Source organism: Stegostoma tigrinum, unplaced genomic scaffold (genome assembly GCF_030684315.1).
Source record: "Stegostoma tigrinum isolate sSteTig4 unplaced genomic scaffold, sSteTig4.hap1 scaffold_91, whole genome shotgun sequence".
Classification (NCBI taxonomy): Eukaryota; Metazoa; Chordata; class Chondrichthyes; order Orectolobiformes; family Stegostomatidae; genus Stegostoma; species Stegostoma tigrinum.
The window spans coordinates 680,215-706,020 of NW_026728816.1; the positions used below are offsets into that span (position 1 = coordinate 680,215).

At 44.0% G+C, this 25,806-nt stretch overlaps 1 pseudogene; it reads right to left on the reverse strand.

Moving 5' to 3' along the window:
* Window positions 1–25,806, reverse strand: part of LOC132209404 (utrophin-like) — a 159,795-nt pseudogene that overhangs the window by 128,202 nt on the left and 5,787 nt on the right.

A 25,806-nucleotide genomic window follows, 5' to 3' on the forward strand; every position in this document is an offset into this window, starting at 1 on the left:
AACCAATTCTGAATCCAGACAGCCAAATAGAACATAGAACATAGAACATAGAACATAGAACATAGAACATAGAACATAGAACAGTACAGCACAGAACAGGCCCTTCAGCCCACAATGTTGTGCCGACCATTGATCCTCATGGATGCACCCTCAAATTTCTGTGACCATATGCATGTCCAGCAGTCTCTTAAATGACCCCAATGACCTTGCTTCCACAACTGCTGCTGGCAACGCATTCCATGCTCTCACAACTCTCTGCGTAAAGAACCTGCCTCTGACATCCCCTCTATACTTTCCACCAACCAGCTTAAAACTATGACCCCTCGTGCTAGCCATTTCTGCCCTGGGAAATAGTCTCTGGCTATCGACTCTATCTATGCCTCTCATTATCTTGTATACCTCAATTAGGTCCCCTCTCCTCCTCCTTTTCTCCAATGAAAAGAGACCGAGCTCAGTCAACCTCTCTTCATAAGATAAGCCCTCCAGTCCAGGCAGCATCCTGGTAAACCTCCTCTGAACCCTCTCCAAAGCATCCACATCTTTCCTATAATAGGGCGCCCAGAACTGGACGCAGTATTCCAAGTGCGGTCTAACCAAAGTTTTATAGAGCTGCAACAAGATCTCACGACTCTTAAACTCAATCCCCCTGTTAATGAAAGCCAAAACACCATATGCTTTCTTAACAACCCTGTCCACTTGGGTGGCCATTTTAAGGGATCTATGTATCTGCACACCAAGATCCCTCTGTTCCTCCACGCTGCCAAGAATCCTATCCTTAATCCTGTACTCAGCTTTCAAATTCGACCTTCCAAAATGCATCACCTCGCATTTATCCAGGTTGAACTCCATCTGCCACCTCTCAGCCCATCTCTGCATCCTGTCAATGTCCCGCTGCAGCCTACAACAGCCCTCTACACTGTCAACGACACCTCCGACCTTTGTGTCGTCTGCAAACTTGCTGACCCATCCTTCAATTCCCTCGTCCAAGTCATTAATAAAAATTACAAACAGTAGAGGCCCAAGGACAGAGCCCTGTGGAACCCCACCCTGTATCCCATACCTCCTGGCTTTATTAATGAGCCTGCCATGGGGAACCTGATCAAATACCTCGCTGAAGTCCATGTACACCACATCCACTGCTCGACCCTCGTCAACCTGTCTTGTGACTTCCTCAAAGAATGCAATAAGATTTGTAAGGCATGACCTGCCCCTCACAAAGCCATGCTGACTCCCTTTAATCATGCTAGGCTTTTCCAAATAGTCATCAATCCTATCCCTCAGAAATCTCTCCAAAATCTTGTTGAAAACAGACCTAAGACTGACGACTGACTGGTCTGTAATTTTCAGGGATTTCCCTATTCCCTTTCTTGCAAAAAGGAACAACATTTGCCTCCTTCCAATCTTCCGATACGACTCCCATGGAGAATGAGCAAGCAAAGATCTTCGCCAGCGGCTTAGCAACCTCCTTTCTCGCTTCCCGGAGCAACCTAGGATAAATCTGATCTGGTCCTGGGGACTTATCAATCTTAATGTTGGCCAAAATTCCAGCACATCAACTTCCTCAATCTTGATCTGTTCAAGCCTGTTTTCCTGCTCCTCAAAGTTCTCATTCACAACAACGTCCCTTTCCTTAGTGAAAACCAAGGCAAAAAACTCATTTAGGGCTTCCACTATCTGCTCAGACTCCACGCGCAAGTTCCCTACGCTATCCCTGATCGGCCCTACCTTCTCCCTGATCATTCTCTTATTCCTCACCTATGAGTAAAATGCCTTCGGGTTCTCCCTAATCCTTCCTGCCAAGCCTTTTTCCTGCCCCCTTCTGGCCCTCCTCAGCCACTTTGGAGCTCCTTCCGAGCAAGCCTGTAATCCTCTAAAGCTGTGCTGGACCCTTGCTTCCTCCACCTTACGAACGCTGCCTTTTGCTTTTTGACAAGAAGCACCTCTGTACCCGTCATCCAAGGTTCTTTAATCTTACCCCTTCTTACCTGTCTCAGAGGAACAAATTTATACATCACTCGCAACCACTGCTCCTTAAACCGCCTCCACATGTCTGCTGTGCCCTTTCTGTGTAACAATTGGTCCCAATCTCTACTTCCCAACTCCTGTCTGATAGCGTCATAGTTTCCTTTTCCCCCGTTAAATATCTTCCCCTGGTAACTGCTCCTTTCCCTTCCCATGGCTATGGTAAATGTCAGGCTGTTGTGGTCACTGTCGCCAAAGTGTTCTCCCACCACGAGATCTGACACCTGTCCTGGCTCATTGCCGAGCACCAAATCCAAAATGGCCTCCCCCATCGTCGGCCTGTCCACATACTGAGTAAGGAAACCCTCCTGAACACACCTGACAAAAACGGCTCCATCCAAACCATCTGCACGAAGGAGGTTCCAATCTACATTGGGAAAGTTGAAGTCACTCATAACAACAACCCTGCTACGTTTGCACTTTTCAACAATAGGCCGGCCAGTGAGGTCTTCAATCTCCCTACTGTGATTTGGGGGTCTGTAGAACACCCCCAGTGAGGTGGCTGCTCCCTTGCTGTTCCTAACTTCCATCCATACTGACTCAGTCGATAACCCTTCCTCGGCAACCTCAGTCCATACCACCTCAATAGACGAGTCCTCCTCAAAAGTTCTTTCAGCCACCGTTATACTGTCATAGAACATAGATCATTACAGCACAGCACAGGTCCTTTGGCCCTCGATGTTGTGACGACCTGTCATACCGATCTGAAACCCATCTAACCTACACTATTCCATGTACGTCCATATGCTTATCCAATGATGACTTAAATGTACCTGAAGTTGGCAAATCTATTACTGTTGCATGCAAAGCATTCCATTCCCTTACTACTATTATAGTATATACTATTAGGCGCCCTATTATAGGAAAGATGTGGATGCTTTGGAGAGGGTTCAGAGGAGGTTTACCAGGATGCTGCCTGGACTGGAGGGCTTATCTTATGAAGAGAGGTTGACTGAGCTCGGTCTCTTTTCATTGGAGAAAAGGAGGAGGAGAGGGGACCTAATTGAGGTATACAAGATAATGAGAGGCATAGATAGAGTTGATAGCCAGAGACTATTTCCCAGAGCAGAAATGGCTAGCACGAGGGGTCATAGTTTTAAGCTGGTTGGTGGAAAGTATAGAGGGGATGTCAGAGGCAGGTTCTTTACGCAGAGAGTTGTGAGAGCATGGAATGCGTTGCCAGCAGCAGTTGTGGAAGCAAGGTCATTGGGGTCATTTAAGAGACTGCTGGACATGTATATGGTCACAGAAATTTGAGGGTGCATACATGAGGATCAATGGTCGGCACAACATTGTGGGCTGAAGGGCCTGTTCTGTGCTGTACTGTTCTATGTTCTATGTTCTACTCTCTGAGTAAAGAAACTACCTCTGACATCTGTCCTATATCTTTCACCCCTCAATTTAAAGCTGTGCCCTCTCGTGCTCGCCGTCACCATCCTAGGAAAAACACTCTCATATCCACCCTATCTAACCCTCTGATTATTTTATATGTTTCAATTGTCACCTCTCAACCTTCTTCTCTCTAACGAAAACATCCTCAGGTCCCTCAGCCTTTCCTCCATACCAGGCAACATCCTAGTAAATCTCATCTGCACCCTTTCCAAAGCTTCCACATCCTTCTTATAATGCAGCGACCAGAACTGTACACAATACTCCAAGTGCGGCCGCACCAGAGTTTTGTACAGCTTCACCATAAGCTCTTGGTTCCGGAACTCGATCCCTCTGTCAATAAAAGGTAAAACACTGTATTCCTTCTTAACAGCCCTGTCAACCTGGGTGGCAACTTTCAAGGATCTGTGTACATGGACACCAAGATCTCTCTGCTCATCTACAATACAAAGAATCTTACCATTAGCCCAGAACTTTGCCTTTCGGTTACTCCTACCAAAGTGCATCACCTCACACTTGTCTGCATCAAACACCATTTGCCACCTCTCAGCCCAGCTCTGCAGCTTATCTATGTCTCTCTGCAACCTACAGCATCCTTCGTCACTATCCACAACTCCACCGACCTTAGTGTCGTCTGCAAATTTACTAACCCATCCTTCTGTGCCCTCATCCAGGTCATTTAAAAAAATGACAAACAGCGGTGGACCCAACACCGCCCCTTGCGGTAGACCACGAGTAACTGGTCTCCAGGATGAACATTTCCCACCAACTGCAGCCCTCTGTCTTCTTTCAGCGAGCCAATTTCCGGTCCAAACTGCTATATCTCCCAAAATCCCATTCCTCTGCATTTTGTAAAATAGCCTACTGTGGGGAACCTTATCAAACGCCTTGCTGAAATCCATATACACGACATCAACCGGTTTACTCTGATCTGTTTTTCACCAACAAAGCCACACCTCCCCCTCTTTTACCACCTTCCCTTACCTTAATGAAAGATCTAAACCCTGGAACCTGCAACATCCATTCCTGACCCTGCTCCATCCATGTCTCTGAAATGGCCACAACATCGAAGTCGCTGACTTGGGAGCAGGTCAGGACTGCAGAGTCATGCTGCTGTGAGCGGGTCAGGGCTGGAGGGGCAGGTCGCTGTGAGCGGGTCAGGACTGCAGGGGCATGTCGCTGGGAGCGGGTCAGGACTGCAGGGGCATGTTGCTGGGAGCGGGTCAGGACTGCAGGGGCATGTCGCTGGGAGCGGGTCAGGACTGCAGGGGCAAGTCGCTGTAAGCGGGTCAGGACAGAGGGGGCAAGTCGCTGCAAGCGGGTCAGGACAGAGGGGGCAAGTCGCTGTGAGCGGGTCATGGCTGCAGGGCAAGTCGCTGTTAGTGGGTCAGGGCTGCAGGTGAAATTTGTTCAGGTGAATTCAAATATGAAATTATACGAAAGACTGCAAGGAATTTAAAGCATCAAGAGGAAAGGGATTTGGAATAGAGCATTAGTTCGTGGGGATGGAGCAGCGCTTGGAATATTGCCTTCAGTTTTGGTCGCTTCATTATAGGGAGGATGTGGAAGCTTTAGAGGGGGTGTAGCGGAGATTTAGCAGGATGCTGCATGGAATGGACGGCACGTCTTATGATGAAACATTGAGGGGGCGAGGACTTTTTCCATTGGAGCAAAGAAGAATGAGAGGTGACTTGGTAGAGGTATGCAAGGTGATGAGAGGCATAGCTGGAGTGGATAGTCAGAGATTTTTTCCCAGAGCAGAAATGACTATTACGAGGGGGAGAAATTTTAAGGTGACTGGAGGAAGGAATAAGGGAGATGTCAGACCTAAGTTCTTTACACAGAGAGTGGTGGGTGTGTGGAATGCACTGCTGGCAGTGGGAGTGGAGTCAGATACATTTAGAGACTCTTAAGCGACTCTTGGATAGGCACATGAAGGATAGTAAAATGAAGGGTATGCAGGGTAGTTTGATCTGAGTGGGATAATAGGTCGGCACAACATTGCGGGCTGAAGGGCCTGTACTGTTCTTTGTTCTACGTTCAGCCAAAGGTTCTTTTCTTTTGAGGAGAGGGCAATTGATTGTAGTTTTTAAAGACAGAACTGGAGGACAGAGAAAGATATCAAGGAAGGTTGCACGTTAGTGACAGTATCAACAAGTCCACAGCAGATGCACTCTGAGTAACTACACTGCTTTCAAGGCGAGAGGATCAATGATATCAGTTAAGCCCCCCTTGTTTTTGTATTGTGTACTTCTGATGTATGCGCAAATGGACAACCTCACTCTCCTGCTAAGCTGCAGAATGAATAATGCTGCAATATTTGTCAACCCCCAAATGGGCATTGATACATTCGTAAATCTCACATCAATAAACTTACATCTCAAGGTTCTCACCTTCTAGGACTGTTTGTAGTGGTAAATAACCCAAGCGAGGATGTTTGGCAAAGTACTTCTTTGATCTGAAGTTATTTTTCAGCACCTTGGTGAAATCACACACATCGTCACCTGATGTGGTCTAAAAATGTAATATAAATCAAATTTAGTAAAGAATTAATAATGAAACAATCTACTCAACTCACTCTATAATCCACGCTATCCCTGCTAAATGTCTTTGAGGATGTAAAATTAAAGAGTCCAGGCGGAATATGAGTTGCTGTTCCTGCAACCTACGGGTGGCATCATTGTGGCACTGCAGGAGGCCCATGATGGACATGTCATCTAAAGAATGGGAGGGGGAGTGGAAATGGTTTGCGACTGGGAGGTGCATTGTGGCACTGCAGGAGGGAACCTGGGAACCCTGCAGCCTAATGGTATCAATGTGGACTTCACCAGTTTCAAAATCTCCCCTTCCCCCACCGCATTCCTAAACCAGCCCAGTTCGTCCCCTCCCCCCACAGCACCACACAACCAGCCCAGCTCTTCCCCTCCACCCACTGCATCCCAAAACCAGTCCAACCTATCTCTGCCTCCCTAACCTGTTCTTCCTCTCACCCATCCCTTCCTCCCACCCCAAGCCGCACCCCCATCTACCTACTGACCTCATCCCACCTCCTTTGCCTGTCCGTCTTCCCTGGACTGACCTATCCCCTCACTACCTCTCCACCTATCTTCTTTTCTCTCCATCTTCGGTCCGCCTCCCCCTCTCTCCCTATTTATTCCAGAATCCTCACCCCATCCCCCTCTCTGATGAAGGGTCAAGGCCCGAAACGTCAGCTTTTGTGCTCCTGAGATGCTGCTTGGCCTGCTGTGCTCATCCAGCCTGACATTTTATTATCTTGGATTCTCCAGCATCTGCAGTTCCCATTATCCTTGAAGATGGCAGGACAGGTTAACACGATGATTAAGAATGCAGACTCAGAACTTGCCTTTATCAGTCATGGCACAGATGGTTTCAGCTGGAAGGTTACGTTGGAATTGTATAGAACTTTGGTTAAGCCAAAGTTGGAATACTGTATGCAGTTCTCATCACCACACTGTTGGAAGAATGTGATTGAATTGGAGACGGTGCAGAGATTATTCACTCCGATATTGCCTGGGGCGGAGCACTTCAGCTATGAAGACTGGCTGGATAAGCTCAGTTTGTTGTCTTTAGAGCAGAGAAGGCTGAGGAGGGACGTGACTGAGGTGCAGAAGATTAGGAGGGGCAAGGTTAGCAAGCAGCTGTATCCTTAGTTGAAGGGTCAATAACAAGGAGACACAATTATGAGGTGAAGGGCAGGAGATGTAGAGGGGATTTGAGGAAAAATATTTTTACCCAGAGGGTGGTGGTAATCTGGAATGCACTACCCAGAAGGGTCATTGAGACAAGAGAGCTCACAACTTGTAAAAAAGTACTGGGATGAGCACATGAAATTAAAGGTTATTCTCCAAGTGCTGCAAAGTGGGATTAGTGCAGTTAAGTTTGCATAGACTTGATTGGCTGAAGGGCCTTCTGTATGCCATATTCCCAAATTCAAATCATGTATCTATCTCCAAAAATCAGTGTCCTAATACTTGGGAAACTGCTAATAGCGATCTTCTAATCTATTTATCATAACTTGCTGCTTCTGTCCTTCAGCCATCTTTTTTAACCAAATTTGATAGTGACCTATATATTCCATGAATCTCAATTTTATAAATCAATCAGTCTTTTATGTGCACCTTCCCCTCATCCTTATCTAGGAAAGATTGCACTGCTTCATGAAGGCAGGCTAAAGTAATTCAGCATTACAGCCATACTCTGGTAGTATAATGACAGCATCAGTGACAGTACAATAAGTGCCTTATATCAATTGTTTCAAAACTGGGTTCTACAGTAGACAGGTAATTGGAGATCTACAAACCAAATCATCTGTCATAACTTTAGATTAAATATATTGGAAAAAAGCATACTAACTAACGCGAGCTTCAATGGTGATAAATTAAATGTAACTCATTGGAACAGTAATATTCCTCATCCAACCTTGCTAAGCAATGCCTTTCTGCACTGATAGGCTGGAAAGCTGCAGTCAAGAACAGATATTCACTATTTATCATCAAGTCGAAACAATTCTGGAATGCTTTTATCTGTCATGAATGTTTAATTACTGCAGTTTGAAACTCTCAACTATATGTAAATCATGAATATGTGATGTGAAAAATATACAAAAGGATCCAGCCCTTTTCTTGATTTATCAGGCTAACAATAGAAGAGCATTTGGATCAAGTGGATATACATTATGAGTGCCCGTATCAAACACCAGTCCAGCGACTGACAGATATCACAGTTAGAAGCAAATACACACATCGGGGCAGCACAGTGGCTCAGCGGGTTAGCACTGCAGCCTCACAGCACCAAGTACCCGGGTTCGATTCCAGCCTCAAGTAACTGTCTGTGTGGAGTTTGCACATTCTCCCCGTGTCTGCGTGGGTTTCCTCCGGGTGCTCCGGTTTCCTTCCACAGTCCAAAGATGCGCTGACTCGGTGGATTGGGCATGCTAAATTTCCCATGGTGTTCAGGGTGGTGTGTCGGTGATAGGGGGATGGGTCTGGGTGGGATGCTGCAAGGGCCGGTGTGGACTTCTTAGGCTGAAGCGCCTGTTTCCACACTGTAGGGAATCTAAACTCATCTCCATGATAAGCGTCAGGAAGGAGCTTTTTAAAAAGATGATTGGAACACTTCTTTACACGTAGCCCTTTGTATTATGAATATGCAATTAATAATAGATAGGTTAGTGATTGCTATTAATAGGTAGGCATTCAATCAAAAAGGTTTGAGAACGATTGCCTACCTTAAAAGGTTAAACACTGGAAGGAGCTCACATTTAGAAGGTAGAAGGAACTCTGCAAAACCCATCAGATACTTGGAGAATCACCAAGCAATACAAAATATACACTGCTCCTCAAACGGATTCAAAGAGGAAATTGGTTAATATGTTAGAGCATGTACGGTCATAGCAACAAGGAGCAGGAATAGCAAGGACAGTATTTGCTGCCCATCCATAGTTCCTCCAAATTGTTTGATATTTCAGAGTGCAGTTAAGTGTCAACCACATTATTGTGGATCTGGAGTTATATGGAGGTGAGATCAAATAAGAATGGCAGAGCTGCTTTCTTAAAGAACATCAGTGAATGAGTCAAGTTTTCATAACGGTGAATAGTTTAACAGTGACAGTGTAACCATCACTGAGACCAGCTTTGTTTATGATTATATCAATTTCAGCATGTGTTGGATAACTGGCCCCCTCAAGCCTGCTTCACCATTCAAGAAGGTCGTGGCTGACTTGACTGCAATGTCAGCTCCACATTCCCACCTACCCCCAAAATTATATTGAACTGAATTCAAATTCCATCAGCTGTTACAGTGGAATTTAAGCCTATACTCTACAGCATTGTCCCAGGCCTCCGGATTACTAATCCTGTGACATTAATAGTGCTTCACTGACTACCCCAGCATGTCAATCCCCGTTCTGAGCATACTTCTTGGCTGAGGCGCCACATTTTCTGGAGTACAGAATTACAAAGTTCACCTCTCTGTGAGTGAAGAGGTTCCTCATCTATCGCTGTTGTTACATTTTATTCTGAGATTGATCTCAGGTTCTACAGCCTGATCTCTTAATTCAAATTACAATAACTTGGCTTTTCAAATGCCCTGTCACATTATCCTTGCCAAGAGATTGAATGTTAATGTTATATATACAGCAGAACAAATGTCCATGTTGATTTTTCTTCATTAAAGTGCCGTCAACAATCTTATAGTCACCAATCTTATACAAGTGCATTTTGTCATGGGAGAGGTTGAATGAACAAAATCGGACCTTCATTTCTTCCCCACCCCAGCCTCAAAAAGTTTTGTCTTCATTTCAAATTTTTCACATCCAATGGATAATTCTGTACCTTTCTGGTCCCTTCAAGAAGTGCATCCTACCCAAATTGTCCCGAGTGTCTCATCTTAAAAATCGGAATATTTTTTGATATCCTCACTCTCGAACCAATCCATTATATACTTAACATAGGATTCAGGTCAAGTTTGTTTTCCCCCCCACTGCTGTTTAACTTCCTGGCCAATGTCCCACGATTTCTCAAGAAACTATTAGTCTCTCTCTGTATCAGAACATTCTTCAAAAAACTAATACTTTCTCCAAATCTTGATATAACAACTGGCCAGTTTCGGTGCGAGATGAGTTCCACAGCGCAAACTCATACTTGAACCTTTTAGCCATATAAATCATTTGACAAGCAGATTCTAGGGAGTCAATCTGCAGGATCAAGTGACATCTGAAATGCTGTACATTTACTGCAAACAGTCAAGTTCAGTTTTTCTGGCTTCCACAAATCTTTGACAGCATGGCCGTGGGTGTGAATCACCGAGGTCTGGCCAAAATCAGTAAAATCCCTCTCCTTTTCTCATCTGAACACTGCCCCAGAGCAATATCATGTGAATGCACTGCACTTTCCACAGACATGGTGGCAATGCCCAGGTCTATCTCACCACCCCCTCATTCATTTCTTCCACTGTCTCTACAGAACCGGACAGTTTCCATCTATTAAATCTGGTACAGAACAAAGCCATTATCTTTGGTCCTTGAAAGGACGTCTGCTTGCTAGCTACTGGTTTTCGTTGTACCCTTTGTTATTTTGACCCAGAGTTTAAATTCCGGCCACATAGGCCTGATGTCACAAAGTCTACTTATTTTCACATCCACAACATTTGGCCCCAGGTTAAGTCCGTTAGTTTTGAAACCCGACCGCATTGATTAACTCTGAACATGACCATTCTGATGAATATCAAGTTGGCCTCCCAAGTTCTCCTTTTCTTTAACATGGCATCATTTAAAAGTCCATTGACTCTGTCTTAACACGCACCAAGTTCCATTCACCCATCTTTCTCTGCGCACTCTGATCTACAATGGCTCACAGTTAAGCAGTGCCTTGGTTTTCACATTGCTGTCCTGGCTTTCAAATCCCTCCCTGACCTGGCAACACCCATGCACATCCCCTGACAATGTCCAACTCATAGCCCCTCTAGGCACATTTATGCCTTTAATTCCAGCCTCTCAACACAATTTGTGCTGTTCCATCATCGACAGCTTTACATTCAACTTCTTGGAGCCTAAGCTTTATAGAATTACCTTGCTGAACCTCTGCATCGTTCTTTCCTCCTTCAAAACAGTCCTTAAAATCTACCTCTGATGTGGTTTTAATCATCTACCTTCGGATCTCTTTCAGTACTCAGTATCAAATTTTACTCTATAAAGCTCCTATGACATGCTTTGGGATGTTTTATAAAGTCATGTCATAGAAGCTGTTGTGGCAATTGCTCAGAATATGGTTATATTCTGGGCTGAAATTCTCCATGACACTCATCATTAAAGTATTTTTCTGTTATAAAATGGGTAAATAGTACAGTGACTTCAGGCCAAGGGATGATGTGGTTAAACGCCAAAGTTGCACTCCGTGCTATTGGCATCATGAAGACAGTGTCTCCCTTTCATTTGAAGAAATCTTCTGTATTTTCTCAAATACTTTCTTCATTGTACTTTTGTTGTTGATGGTTTCCAATGAACATAAACCATTACTTGCCTTTTCAATTTCAACCTTCCTCACGTTCTCTTAATTTCTTTTGCTATACCTGATTTGAAACAAACCATTCCTCTTTTAATTCACTGTCCTCCTCAGTCCTTCATGTGGTTGTTTCCCAATCGTTAAGAAGACATCCTGTTGCTTTCCTCATTCACTCTAGTCTAAGATGCCTGGCTGCCCTTATCAGATTGCATTTTCAGCAACTTTATAGACAAACGTCCTTTGAGTGGAAGGTTGTAAGGTCATGCCGAACTGATTTCTCAACAACTGCAAAACCAAGCTAATTGTAACCAATGACATCTGACAACAGGCAAGCAAGGAAGCTCACAACAAAACACAGCACGAGATTACAAATTCTGCAATGTATGAATGTACTCACAACAGAGCGCTTTCTGGAGTCGGCGGATCTTCATTGCTGGCCGATAGGCAGAAAAACGCACGGTGTTTAAATCACCTGCATTCAAGAAAATCTTTAGATACATTTTTCCTAACTGTTAGTACAAACCATTTCAATTGGAACACATTCTCAACTACTCTGCAATGAATACAGGGGGATAAATATCTGCTGAAGAATACAAGGCACAGTAAAAGGAAATGATAACTACTAGGTTCAATTTATTTCCACATATTTTCAAGGATGGGAACATCACTGACAGGACCAGCATTTGTTACCCATTCCTCATGTAGGTGGTCAAAAGCTACATGAAATTCATGTCATAACTGGCAAACAGCATCTGGTGAATACAGTGGAACTCACGGAAGTCTCACTGTCAGCTTTATAGTAGGAGAGAAAAGATTCAGATAATCATGCTTGGTGTAAAGTCTGCAATCTCGCCGCCTGGTTTTTCAGGGCCACAAAGGGTTTTGAGATCTGAAATGGTATATATGACTCATGAGCACACATCAAATGCAAGTTGCCATGGATGCTATTCTGACAATTCTATGTTGCATGCAGCAAATACCTGATGAAAGGATGTCGAGGAGGCAAGATATTGCCAATACTGTGATATCAGAGCTCAATGCTTCAAGTCCCTCAATGACACATTGCTGAACGTATGATCACCAGGAACATGAATAACCCCTCTGCCAGAGTTATTTAAAGACACTGTCAGCTACTTGCAGATCAATTACTGATGGATTCATAGAGCATACAAACATACAACAGTACAGCACAGGACTGGCCCTTCAGCACACAGTGTTGTGCTGAGCTTTTACCCTCAACCTAACGTCGAGCTAACCTCCACCCTTACCTTATACTATCATCCATATGCCTGTCTAATAGCTGCTTAAATGCTCCTAATGAAGCTGACTCCACTCCCCTCTCTGGCAATGCATTCCACGCTTCTGCCACTCTCTGAGTAAAGAACCTACTTCTCACGTTTACCCGATATCTACCTCCACTTACTTTTAAACTATGCCTCCTCATAAGAGCTACCTTCACCCTCGGAAAAAGTCTCTGGCTATCCACTCTCTATCGATGTTCATACCAGTCATTGCCAAAATGTATGTGTGTTGATATTTTTTAGACTTCTTTAAAGTTGCCAAGGTCCACATCTAAGTTCTGAAGGACTCTGTGAAAACTTCAAGGCTGCTACGCAAATCATTCACAGACATGGATGCAGTAATAGACATCTGAAAAAAACCATGTAGGTCAATGCTTCACATCCTGGCCAATGTCATAATGCTTTCAAGTTGCAAGTCTGCTTTGCCAGCCACTTTTGGCCATCAAAAAATTAAGGGGTAGCTACTGAGCTAAAGAGCCAAGCCACTAACAACTGGGCTTCTGACTCTTACACACAACATAGAACATAGAAAAGTATAGCACAGTACAGGCCCTTCGGCCCACCATGTTGTGCCGTGGAATAATCCCAATCCAAAAATAACCTAACCTAATTTACATTCACCTCAATTCACTGCTGTTCATGTGCATGTCCAGCAGTTGCTTAAATGTCACTAATGGCTCTGCTTCCACCATTACCACTGGCAAAGTATTCCATGCACTCACAACTCTCTGGGTGAAGAACCTCCCTCTGACATCTCCTCTATACCTTCCTCCTAACACCTTAAAACTATGCCTCGCGGCAGTCAATCCTGCCCTGGGGATAAGTCTCTGGCTATCGACTCTATCCATTCCTCTCATTACCTTGTATACCTTGAGCAGGTCACCTCTCTTCCTCCTTCTCTCCAGAGAGCAAAGTCCAAGCTCAGTCAACCTTCTCAACCTGGTAAACCTCCTTTGCACCCTCTCCAAAGCCTCCACATCTTTCCTATAATAGGGCAACCGGAACTGGACACAATATTCCAGTGTGGTCTCACCAGGGTTTTGTAGAGCTGCAGCATAACCTCGCGGCACTTAAACTCGATCCCCCTGTTAATAAAAGCCAAAACACCATATGCTTTCTTAACAACCTTATCCACTTGTGTGGCAACTTTGAGGGAGCTATGCACTTGAACACCAAGATTCCGCTGTTCCTATACACTGCCGAGCATCTGCCTTTAATCCTAGATTCAGCATCTAAATTCGACCTTCCAAAATGCATCACCTCGCATTTATCCAGGTTGAACTCCATCTGCCATTTCTCAGCCCACCTCTGCATACTGTCAATGTCTCGCTGAAGCCTGCAATAGCCCTCAATACTATCAACGGCACCTCCAACCTTTGTGTCAGCAGCAAACATACTAACCCACCCCTCAACCTCCACATCCAAGTCATTTCTAAAAACTACAAACAGCAGAGGCCCAAGAACAGAGCCCAGCGGGTCACCACTCAGCACTGACCTCCAGGCAGAATATTTACCATCTACAACCACTCTCTGCCTCCTGTCAGCCAACCAATTCTGAATCCAGACAGCCAAGTCACCCTGATTTCCATACCTCCTGACTTTATGAAAATGCCTGCCGTGGGGAACCTTATCAAATGCTTTGCTGATGTCCATGTACACCACATCCACTGCTCGCCCCTCGTCATCCTGTCTCATGACCTCCTCAAAGAACTCAATCAGATTTGTAAGGCATGTCCCGCCCATCACAAAGCCATGCTGACTCCCTTTAATCACGCTCTGTGCATGTGCAACAGCACATCCACATGAAATTTGACAGGGCATGTCCTCGTCTTCCTGAAACAAATTTTCTGCTGTCTGGATAACGCTGGGGAGGCTTCCAGCGCTTGGCAGGGGCAGCAATTGACAGAGTTGCATGATTGGGACTACAGTAGGTGAAAATAAAGGCATCACCTACTCACTAACACTCAGTTGGGTTTCTACCAGGGCCACCCAGCTCCTGGCCTCATTGATGCCCTGGTTCAAAAATGGACAAAAAAGAGGTGAGGGAGTGAGGGCGACAGTGATTGTTCTTGACATCAAGGCCACATTTGACCAAATGTGGCATCCAGGGAACTGAGCAAAACTGGTTTTAACGGGAATGGGGGGAAAGCTCCCTGCTCGTAGGAGTCAGATTGAGCGCAAAGAAGATGGATATGTTTGTCTGGAGTTAGAATCTTGGTGGCACACTGCATGGAAATAAGCCTTTCTGCCCAACACATTATGCATCCAGAGATTGTGACATTGAAGGCTCTGCTTCATGGTGCCAAATTCCTCATTACAACTATTCACAAACTCCTTTTTTGTCCTGCCTGCAATGTCTGGATTCTCCACCTCCCACCGCAAGGTCTTTTCCCGTCTGAGCAAATAAGACCCTAAGATATATGAGCAGAATTAGGCCAGTCTGCACACTGAGTCTGCTCTGTCATTCAAGCACGGCTGACATACTTCTGAACCCCATTCTCCTGCATTCTCCCCGTAACCCTTGATGCACTTACTAGTCCACAAACCTATTTATCTCTGTCTTAAATACACTCAATGACTTAGCCTTCGCAGTCTTCTGTGGCAATGGCTTCCACAGTTACAGACTCTCACTCTTTGCTGCACAGAATAGTGTCAATCCCACTGATTATACTACGTTGCGTTTATCAAGCCCCTTTGAAAGTGTGTTTTTTTACCACAGTGCGATAGTCAATTTGCACATCCACCCTAAAGCTCATGCATTCTAGTTCCGCTATCAGCCTTATTCAGTCACAGAAGAACATGGAAACTAGAAGCAGGAATAAGCCAATCAGCCCTTCAAGCCAAGTCCACCATTCAATAAGATCATGGCCGATCTTACATCTCGATATCATATTCCCACTTTCCTGTATACTTATTGAATCTTTTAACATCTAAAAATCTATCACAAAATCAAAGAATCCCTACAATGCAAAATGTTTTCAGCTGATTAAGTCGACACTGACCCTTCGAAGTGCATCGTGTCCAAGACTGGCCCCTCCATCCTTGCTCCATAACTATGCATTTACCATGCCTTATCCACTTGGCCTGCATATTTTTGGACTGTGGGAAGAAACCGGAGCACCTGGTGGAAGCCCACACTGACACAGGGAGAATGTACAAACTCCACATGGATAGTTACCCAAGGGTGGAATCAAAACAGGTCACTGGCACTGTGAGGCAGCAGTGGTGAGCCACCGAGCCACCTTGTCTTGTTCTTGAATACATTCAGTGATGGCTCCCATGGTCTTCTGTGGTTGAAAATTTCACAGATTCACTCTGCTTGAATGACGAGATGTTGTCCTCATCCTAGTCCTAACTGATCTACCCCAAATTCTGAGACTGTGACCCCTGGTCCCAGCACCACAAACAGGGAAAATAGCTTCCCTGCATTGAGTTCATCTGGCTCAGTTCCAACTTTCTATATTTCAATCAGATCCCCCCCTCATCTTTTTAAACTCACATGAACACAGGCCCAGTTGAATCCATAACTCACCACAGGACAGTCCTACTTTCCCCAGTATTAGCGTAATGAACCTCCACCATCGACCTCTCCTGCGCCTGAAGACTGACCAAATCAGACAAACACAAACTTAAGGGCTGTGACTGCCTCTTGGTGCAAAGAATCCAGGTAACTTGCTCCCCTCCTGATGTGTCCCAGCATCCCTAGATCAGCCTCCAGCTCATAAACACAAGCTACTCAAACATTAAGTGCTTACAGCAAACATGCTTGCACCAGACCATACTGGAACACAGGAGCTCTTACATGTTGTAGCCGAGTTCTAATTAATGACTTTGCTATTTTTATTTAATTATATATATTTACTTATGTTTTCATAAAGCTTATTAACTTTACCATCAGTTGCATCATGTTAAACCTTGGGAATAGAATAAGCCACAGTCACCACTTCTTCTCTAGCACTGGGAGAATCAATTACTGAAGGCTGAGAAGTTAGAAAAGGCAATCGTAATTTTTTTTCTTGATTCAATCTCGTCGAGGGCGTCACTGGCGAGGCAGCATTTATTGCCCAGCCCTGATTACCCAGAGGGCAGTTAAAAGTCAACCACATTGCTGTGGGTCTGGAGTCACATGCAGACCAGGCCAGGTAAGGATGACAGTTTCCTTCCCTAAAAGGCATTCGTGAACCTGATGAGCTTTTCCAACAAGCAACAACAGATTCATGGTCATCATCAGATTGTGAATTCCGGATATTTATTGAATTCAAATTCCACCATCTGCCACAGCGGGCTTTGAATCCAGGTCCCCAGAACATGATTTGTCTCTCTGGATGAACAGTCCAGTGACAATACCGAGAGGCCATCGCCTCCCCTAAGATGGATAATTTATACATCCCTAACACAAAAGGCTGAGTTAACTCAGTTGAGACTTGGGTTCATCAAGCCCAAACGCTCTTCAAAGGTGAATTTGTTAAAACTCCACTTAAAATTGGGAACTTCTGAACTTAAACTGCACAATTCAGTTATTGCTAATAAATTACAAATAAAATTAGGTTTGTCCAAAGGGTTAAGACTTTCTTACCCACAAACCACCTGTATTCAGTTCAGTGGATCTACATTCTGGCCAACACTTAGCATTCAATCAATATCACAAAGTAAGTGGTCATTTTTACAGTTCTGTTTGTGAAAGCCTTCTGCGCATATATTTGTTGCTGTGTTTCCGACATTACAAACATACTTCAAAAACTTACTTCATTGGTTATACAGTGCTTTTAGTTGTTTAGTGCCTGTCGAAGCTGAAATATGAACCAAAGTTCTTTGTTCTTGTTTTTCATTTAATGTCACAGATGTTGCCTGTCACTCCTAATTATACATTATTTCAAGTATTTTTAGCCTACATGAATGCATCTAAATAGATCTAAACACATAGGTATATTTGCCTAGAATCCAGAATTTACTTTGGTACCTTTTGGAGTCGCAATGATCTGACAGTGGCACAGAACCAGAGTCCTATTATCAATCTACTTACCTAATGAGTGAAAATGTTCAGTCATTTTTGGATGGTCCCAACAGGTACTCTGAGTCTGGTGGCTAGATAGAGGATGCACAGAACATAGAAGCTTCCACTATAACACTCTGAAAACATTTCTTATCAGAAGTATTATCTATTAATATATGAGATTCAATGGCAAGCCATTCAGAACTGAAATCAGGAAGCACTTTTATCTTAATACAAACAACAGTCAAGATCTCAAATACTCTCTCATAAAAGAATGTGGGTGCTGGATCAATAAGAATGAGTGTGACTGAAATTATTTTTGATAGCTAAGGCTATGAAAGGATATAGAAGAAAGGGAGGTAAACAGACTGACGACAAAAAATGCCGGAGACCACAGTAGGTCAGGCAGCAGCCATGGAGAGAAAGCAAGCTAATGTTTTCAGTCGACATGCCTTTTCAGCAGGTAAACAGAGTTGAAGCTCAGACTAGCTGTGGTTTAACTGAATGGTTTATGCACAGAACAGCAAAACCGATCTGCTTCTGCACCCATTTAGAATGGTTCCTTCTGTTTTATGTACTGTTTTTCGAACCAAACTTCACAATTTTCTGTATTACATTTAATCTACATCATCAACTGGTGCCTCTCCTCACCTTGACCTCCAACTTGCAGCCTCTCTCCACTCCCAAACCTCTGGGTTGTGCCCTCTCCTGCTTCTCAATCTCCAAGTAAGAGCCTCTTTTCCTTCCCTCCGTGACCTCAGGGTTGCAGTCTCTGCCTCCTCACCTCCTGCTGCTATTCAACAATAAATAAAACACAGAACACAGAACATTACAGCACAGTACAGGCCCTTGGGCCCTCGATGTTGTGTCGACCTGTCGTACCGATCTCAAGCCCATCTAACCAACACTATTCCATGTACGTCCATATGCTTATCCAACGACGACTTGAATGTACCTAAAGTTGGCAAATCTACTACCATTGCAGGCAAAGCGTTCCATTCCCTTACTACTCTCCGAGTCGAGAAACTACCTCTGACATCTGTCCTGTATCTTTCACCCCTCAATTTAAAGCTATGCCCCGTCGCGCTCGCCGTCACCATCCAGAAAAAAGGCTCTCCCTATCCACCCTATCTAACCCTCTGATTATTTTATATGTTTCAATTAAGTCACCTCTCAGCCTTCTTCTCTCGAATGAAAACAGCCTCAAGTCCCTCAGCCTTTCCTCGTAAGACCTCGTAATGTGGCAGGGGGATGGGAGCCAAATGCACAGGTTAGTGGGCAGTAACAAGATAATAACTACAGCCTGTAAGGAACTAGATAATGAAGTCAGTGTGACCAAGAGGAAGAGTAGACACAGAGCAGATGATGAATGCTGACGGACAGGTGGTCTGAGGTGCATTTGTTTCAATGCAAGAAGTGTGTAGTGAGCTATCAACGCAAGGTAGCTCAACTGTGGGGTCCTTACAAAAGTTATCTCAAAACTGAACGAGTTGAACTGCTGGGACAGGACAGATTTAGCAAATATCATGTGTGGCACAGCACAATTTTTGACAAAACAAATCTGAATTCTCAGACAAAGATGCATGAAAACTGATGCTATCATAAATCAGGAACTATATTCAGAATTCTCATAAAGCTCAATGATAAACTATGAAGAACTACTGTAATATTTATATTTTATTATCTACAATCTGATTTAACTATTTCACAAACAATGAAAACGCATATTTTTTCACATTTTTCATTTCAGTGGTTCAGCCAGTTATTTTCTAACCACCATCTTTATCAGGCCGGAAAGCCATAACTAGTGGAGTGCCACAGGGATCAGTCCAAGGACGAGAATTATTTACTCTCTATATTCATAACTTAGAGGAGGGGACAAGGCATAAATTCATCCAAATTTGCTGATGCTACAAAAATAGAGTAAGGGAATGTTGTCATGAGGACAGAAAGAATCTGCAAGGGGATAGACAGGTCGAGCAAGTCGGAAAAAAGTTGGTAGAGAGAGTTTAATGTAGGAAAGTACACTTAGGTAGGAAGAATCAAAAGATAGACTCTTACTTAAATAGAGGGAGACACTAAAAAAAAAATGCAGGGTAGGGGACTTGGATGCTCTCGTCCATGAAACACATACTAGCATGCAGGTGAATGATTGCTTTGTTGCTGTCACATGTACTGAGATACTGTGAAAAGTGTTGATTTGCATGCTGTGTAGGCAAATCACACCGTACAAAGTGCAGAATAGTGTTACAGCCACAGAGAAGAGGCTGAGAGAGAGAGATCAGAATTAACACTTGAGAGGTCCGTTCAAAAGTCACAACAGGAAAGAGGCTGTTCTTAAATCTATTTGTACGCTTTTTCAATCTGATATCCTCTGCCCGACAGAAGAGGACGGAAGAGAGTATAATCAGAGTGAGGGGGTATTTTGATTATGTTGGTTGCTTTCTCAAGGCAGTGGGAAGTGTAGATGGAGTCAATGGATGGAAGGCTAGTTTGCGTGACGGATTGGGCTGTGCTCATGATTCTCTTTCGCTTCTTGCAGTCTTGGGAACAGCAACTGCCATACCACACAGTGATGCATCCAGATAGGATGCATCTCCAAAAACAGGTAGGGTCCTCATGGACATGCTGAATTTTCTTAGCCTCCTTGACCATCATGTCGACATGGGTTGACCAGGACAGATTGTTGGTGAGCAACATTCCCAGGAACTTCACACTATCAACCATCTCCACCTCAGCACCATTGCTGCAGACAGAAGCTTCCTGAAATCAATGACCAGCTCCTCCATTTTGCTTATGCTGATGGACAGATTGTTATCTTTCCATCATGCCAGCAAGCACTCAATTGCTTTTCCTGTAATCTGACTTATTGTTGTTTGAGGTCCGACCTACAATGGAAGCGTCATCAGCAAACTTGTAAATGGAGTTGGGGCCACACAGTCATGATTGCATAAGGAGTATAGAGTAGGGGCAGCTTTGCTGGGCACCGGTGTTGAGGTTTACGGTGGAGCAAGTGTTGTCACCTATCCTTACTGATTGTGGTCTCTGGGTCAGGAAGTCGAGAATCCTGTTACAGAGAGGGATGCTGAGGCCGAGGTCTCAGAGTTCAGAGAGGAGTTTGTTTGGAATTACAGTGTGGAAGGTGGTGGTCTGATCAATAAGTAACAGCCTGATGCAGGTATCCTTGTTATCCAGACATTCCAGGGATGACTGTCAGGCCAGGGAGACGGTATCAGCTGGAGACCTGTTGCAGTGGTAGGTGAATTGCAAAGGATCAAAGCACTTTGGTAGGTTGGAGTTGATGTGAGCCATGACGATGGTGATGCAAGTAATTTAGAAGGCAAATGGAATTTTGGCCTTTATTGTAAGGAGGTTTCAGTTTAAAAATGGGCAAGTTTTTTTGCAACTGATCAGGCTATTGAGGAGGTCACACTTGGAGAAATACAAGAAAGGATACACAGCCATAGGAAGCAGTTCAAAAGAGACTCACTGGGCCGATTCATCGGATCATGATTTATCAAGAATGGTTGCACAGAAGGTCTTTATTCATTCAAGTTTAGAAGAATGAGGGGTGATCTTACTGAAACACAAAATTTTTTGACAGGCTAGATGTGAAGACAATGTTTCCATTATTGTGGAAATCTCAAACTCAGCAACATAGTTACAGAAGAAGGGAACATTGATTGAAACCTGAGATGCAAAGGAATTTCTGCTTTCAGCAGGTAGCGATTGTTTAGAATACAAGAGAATTGTGAAAGGTAGATCACTGGAAGTATTTAAAGAAGGTGGTAGATAAGATTTTTGAAATAGAGAAGTTGAGCGCTCTGAGAAGCCGGTATGGAAGAGGAGTTGAGTCCAGGGCAGGTCAGCTATGTCTTATCGGATGGTGAGGTAGGGTCAAGAGGTAGAACATCCAGATCCTGGTGCTATTTATGTTTTTGTCTGCTTGCTAGAACCGATAAGGAGTTTTATTGCGCTACATGGCCAAGCGAGCTGCTGACACAGAACAAGACTGAAATAATTTGCTCAATAAAACATTTCATGCGGCTTTATGGGATAAAGAAAACTTTCATCTACTACTTTGCTGACATCAATCAAAATCTGCTCAATTGAAAGAAATACATGCAGTTCATACAACTTTATGTCATTCTTCCCTTCAATGCATCAAGTATATCTTTGTTGCAATTCATTAAAGTATGCCTTTCTCAGGGACTTAAAATATGAAACAATACATAATACTGAAGTGTACAGCAGTGAGCACAATGGTCCAATTCCAAATTCTTTTGGATGGATCGGGAAAAATATCTGCTACCTGCAGCTTCATCCTGAATATATTCAAATTGTTCCAGTCCTGAGCCATTTCAGACTGTAGTTCGGATGCTCACATGTCTCACTATTTGGATTTTGTTTTGCGATTACATTCTAAAGTGCAGACTACAGACAAGAACATTGTATTTTTGAAAACGTAATATTATAAAATTGGATAACTTCATAAACTATGATAATAAAATATTAATTGCTTGCTTCAATTGAAACGGTTCTTTATCTTGCTCATATATTTGAAGCCAAATTATCTGGACATGCTTTCTTCAACAGATTGGCTAGTTTAGAAAATGTTTTCACTGTTACCTGTATAAATTTCAACCTCATATTTAGGTCGTCAAGCTGGTGAGAAATCTTTGGAGAGAAAGAGACATCAAGCGGAGGTAATTGACTGGCCAGATCATTTAATATTTTGACTTCTTGTTTGACTGGGGCAATTTCTTCTTTAAAAACCTAATGGAGAGGAAGCGTATAAAATCTGAGAAACATCCTGAAATTAATGATTAAATGTTAAGAAGAAATTAAGTTAAAACTAAAATCCTAATATTAAATATAATATACAAAAGCATCTGCTGGAAATGACATTTAATTCATAAAGATCTCGAGTTAAAAGTAACAGTGACGATGAAACTATCATAAATTATTGTAACAGAAAACTGAATTCACTAATCTATTCTTTAGGGAAGGGAATCTGCATCCCTTCACAATTCTGGTATCTGACTTCAAATTCACAGGAATATGGCTGACTCTCTACTGACTTCCAAAATGACCTACCAAGACATTCCTGGATGGGAATTGAATGTTAGCCTTGCCAGCAGTGCCCTCATCCTGTGAAAGAATGCTTTTAAAAAAGTGGATTTAATAAATGTAAAAGTAAGGAACAAAACAGGACAAATCAACTCAACAAGGCTTTGAAGGATAATACTACTTAGTCCTGTTCTTCTTTCTTACGTTACGTTCTCTCGCATGAAGGGTCGAGGCCCGAAATGTCAGCTTTTGTGCTCCTGAGATGCTGCTTGGCCTGCTGTGTTCATCCAGCTCCACACATTGTTATCTCGCATTCTCTAGCATCTACAGTTACCATTATCTCTCGCAAGCAAAGGTTGATGTCTTTCAAAACCCAATCTCAGATTTTGCAGGCAGTCCTTACCCTGAAAAAATACAAAATATGTATAAAGAAGAAAACTGGAGGTGAAACCATTCAAACAATTTGCATTGGCACAACAAATGTTCAAACTGTAAAAGCAGGTTAAGCACCTGTATATGAGGAAACTGTACTCAAACTTTAAACAGACACTTACAGCCAACAAATGCGAGAAACATCCATTTCTTTCTGCATTACCAATTTTGCTGTTGGGAAAATAGGCCTAGACTTAGCAATGTAAATTCAAACAAGATAGCACCCTCTCAGATCTCAACACTCACAGTCGTAGAGTTCTGTTTTCACATGTTGGAGTATAATAGCATCAAGTACAATACACCAAATCTTTTTTGGTACCTTTTCCTTCCATAAAACTGCTTTTAATAGATGCGCACAGAATTCATTTTATACACATTTAAATGTTTCTAAGTTCAAGAGGCCAGTTCCAGCACTTGGACTTGCATCTTCTTCATCATCACAACAGAACAAAATAAAGACCCACTCTTTCTAAGTCACGTTTTCAATTGTTAGTGACAAGGTGAAGTGCGAGAACTGCTCACTCGATGTTAAAATCTCTTAACTATGTACCTATATATTTCAATCCTGTGAAATATGTGGAATGAATTCGAGAAAAGGATTAATTTTGTTGCTCTGGGAGAGAGCTGGTACAGATAAAATAGGTTGAATGGCCTTCTCCCATGCTAAAAATGTCCATAACTGTTCTTGGCGCTGCTAAGTTAAAGTGGGCATCCTTTCATTATGACTGTGAGGCGCAGCATGTTATGATAGATGGCATAATGGAGAAATCCTTTGTTATTAATAAACTTTTCAGCACGAGGCATCCTTCTGAAGTCAAATGTTCGACATATACCTGTTGCACTGACTTGGTTTCAAACACTTATAATGTGGAGGTGCTGGTGTTGGACTAGGATGGACAAAGTCAGAAGCCACATGGCATCAGGTTATAATCTGACAGGTTTATTTGAAATCATACAAGCTTTTGAAGTGCAGTCCCTTCATCACGTGTGGTCAGAGAGGAAAACACACAGGCACACAATTTATAAGCAGACAGATCAAAAGATCATACAACTGGTGTGAGTGGAGTGTCAGATAATAAGTCTTCATCCAGGATGTTTGTTTATTTGCAGATATTTTGTTGAAGAAACACACAGCTTGGAGTTACAGTCAGTGTGGTGTGTTATAAATAGTATCAGAGATAATGGGAACTGCAGATGCTGGAGAAGTCCAAGATAATAAAATGTGAGGCTGGATGAACACAGCAGGCCAAGCAGCATCTCAGGAGCACAAAAGCTGACGTTTCGGGCCTAGACCCTTCATCAGAGAGGGGGATGGGGAGAGGGAACTGGAATAAATAGGGAGAGAGGGGGAGGCGGACCGAAGATGGAGAGTAAAGAAGATAGGTGGAGAGAGTATAGGTGGGGAGGTAGGGAGGGGATAGGTCAGTCCAGGGAAGACGGACAGGTCAAGGAGGTGGGATGAGGTTAGTAGGTAGATGGGGGTGCGGCTTGGGGTGGGAGGAAGGGATGGGTGAGAGGAAGAACTGGTTAGGGAGGCAGAGACAGGTTGGACTGGTTTTGGGATGCAGTGGGTGGGGGGGGGGGGGGGGGGAGAGAAGGGCTGGGCTGGTTGTGTGGTGCAGTGGGGGGAGGGCCGAACTGGGCTGGTTTAGGGATGCAGTAGGGGAAGGGGAGATTTTGAAACTGGTGAAGTCCACATTGATACCATATGGCTGCAGGGTTCCCAGGCGGAATATGAGTTGCTGTTCCTGCGACCTTCGGGTGGCATCATTGTGGCAGTGCAGGAGGCCCATGATGGACATGTCATCTAGAGAATGGGAGGGGGAGTGGAAATGGTTTGCGACTGGGAGGTGCAGTTGTTTGTTGCGAACTGAGCGGAGGTGTTCTGCAAAGCGGTCCCCAAGCCTCCGCTTGGTTTTCCCAATGTAGAGGAAGCCGCACCGGGTACAGTGGATGCAGTATACCACATTGGCAGATGTGCAGGTGAACCTCTGCTTAATGTGGAATGTCATCTTGGGGCCTGGGATAGGGGTGAGGGAGGAGGTGTGGGGGCAAGTGTAGCATTTCCTGCGGTTGCAGGGGAAGGTGCCGGGTGTGGTGGGGTTGGAGGGCAGTGTGGAGCGAACAAGGGAGTCACGGAGAGAGTGGTCTCTCCGGAAAGCAGACAGGGGTGGGGATGGAAAAATGTCTTGGGTGGTGGGGTCGGATTGTAAATGGCCGAAGTGTCGGAGGATGATGCGTTGTATCCGGAGGTTGGTAGGGTGGTGTGGGAGAACGAGGGGGATCCTCTTAGGGCGGTTGTGGCGGGGGCGGGGTGTGAGGGATGTGTTGCGGGAAATCGGGAGACGCGGTCAAGGGCGTTCTCGATCACTGTGGGGGGAAAGTTGCGGTCCTTAAAGAACTTGGACATCTGGGATGTGCGGGAGTGGAATGTCTTATCGTGGGAGCAGATGCATCCCTCACACCCCGCCCCCGCCACAACCGCCCGAAGAGGATCCCCCTCGTTCTCATCCGCTTTTCAAAACATTGATCTATTCACGTGTACTATCCCTCTCGCTAACTTCATGAGAATTCATTC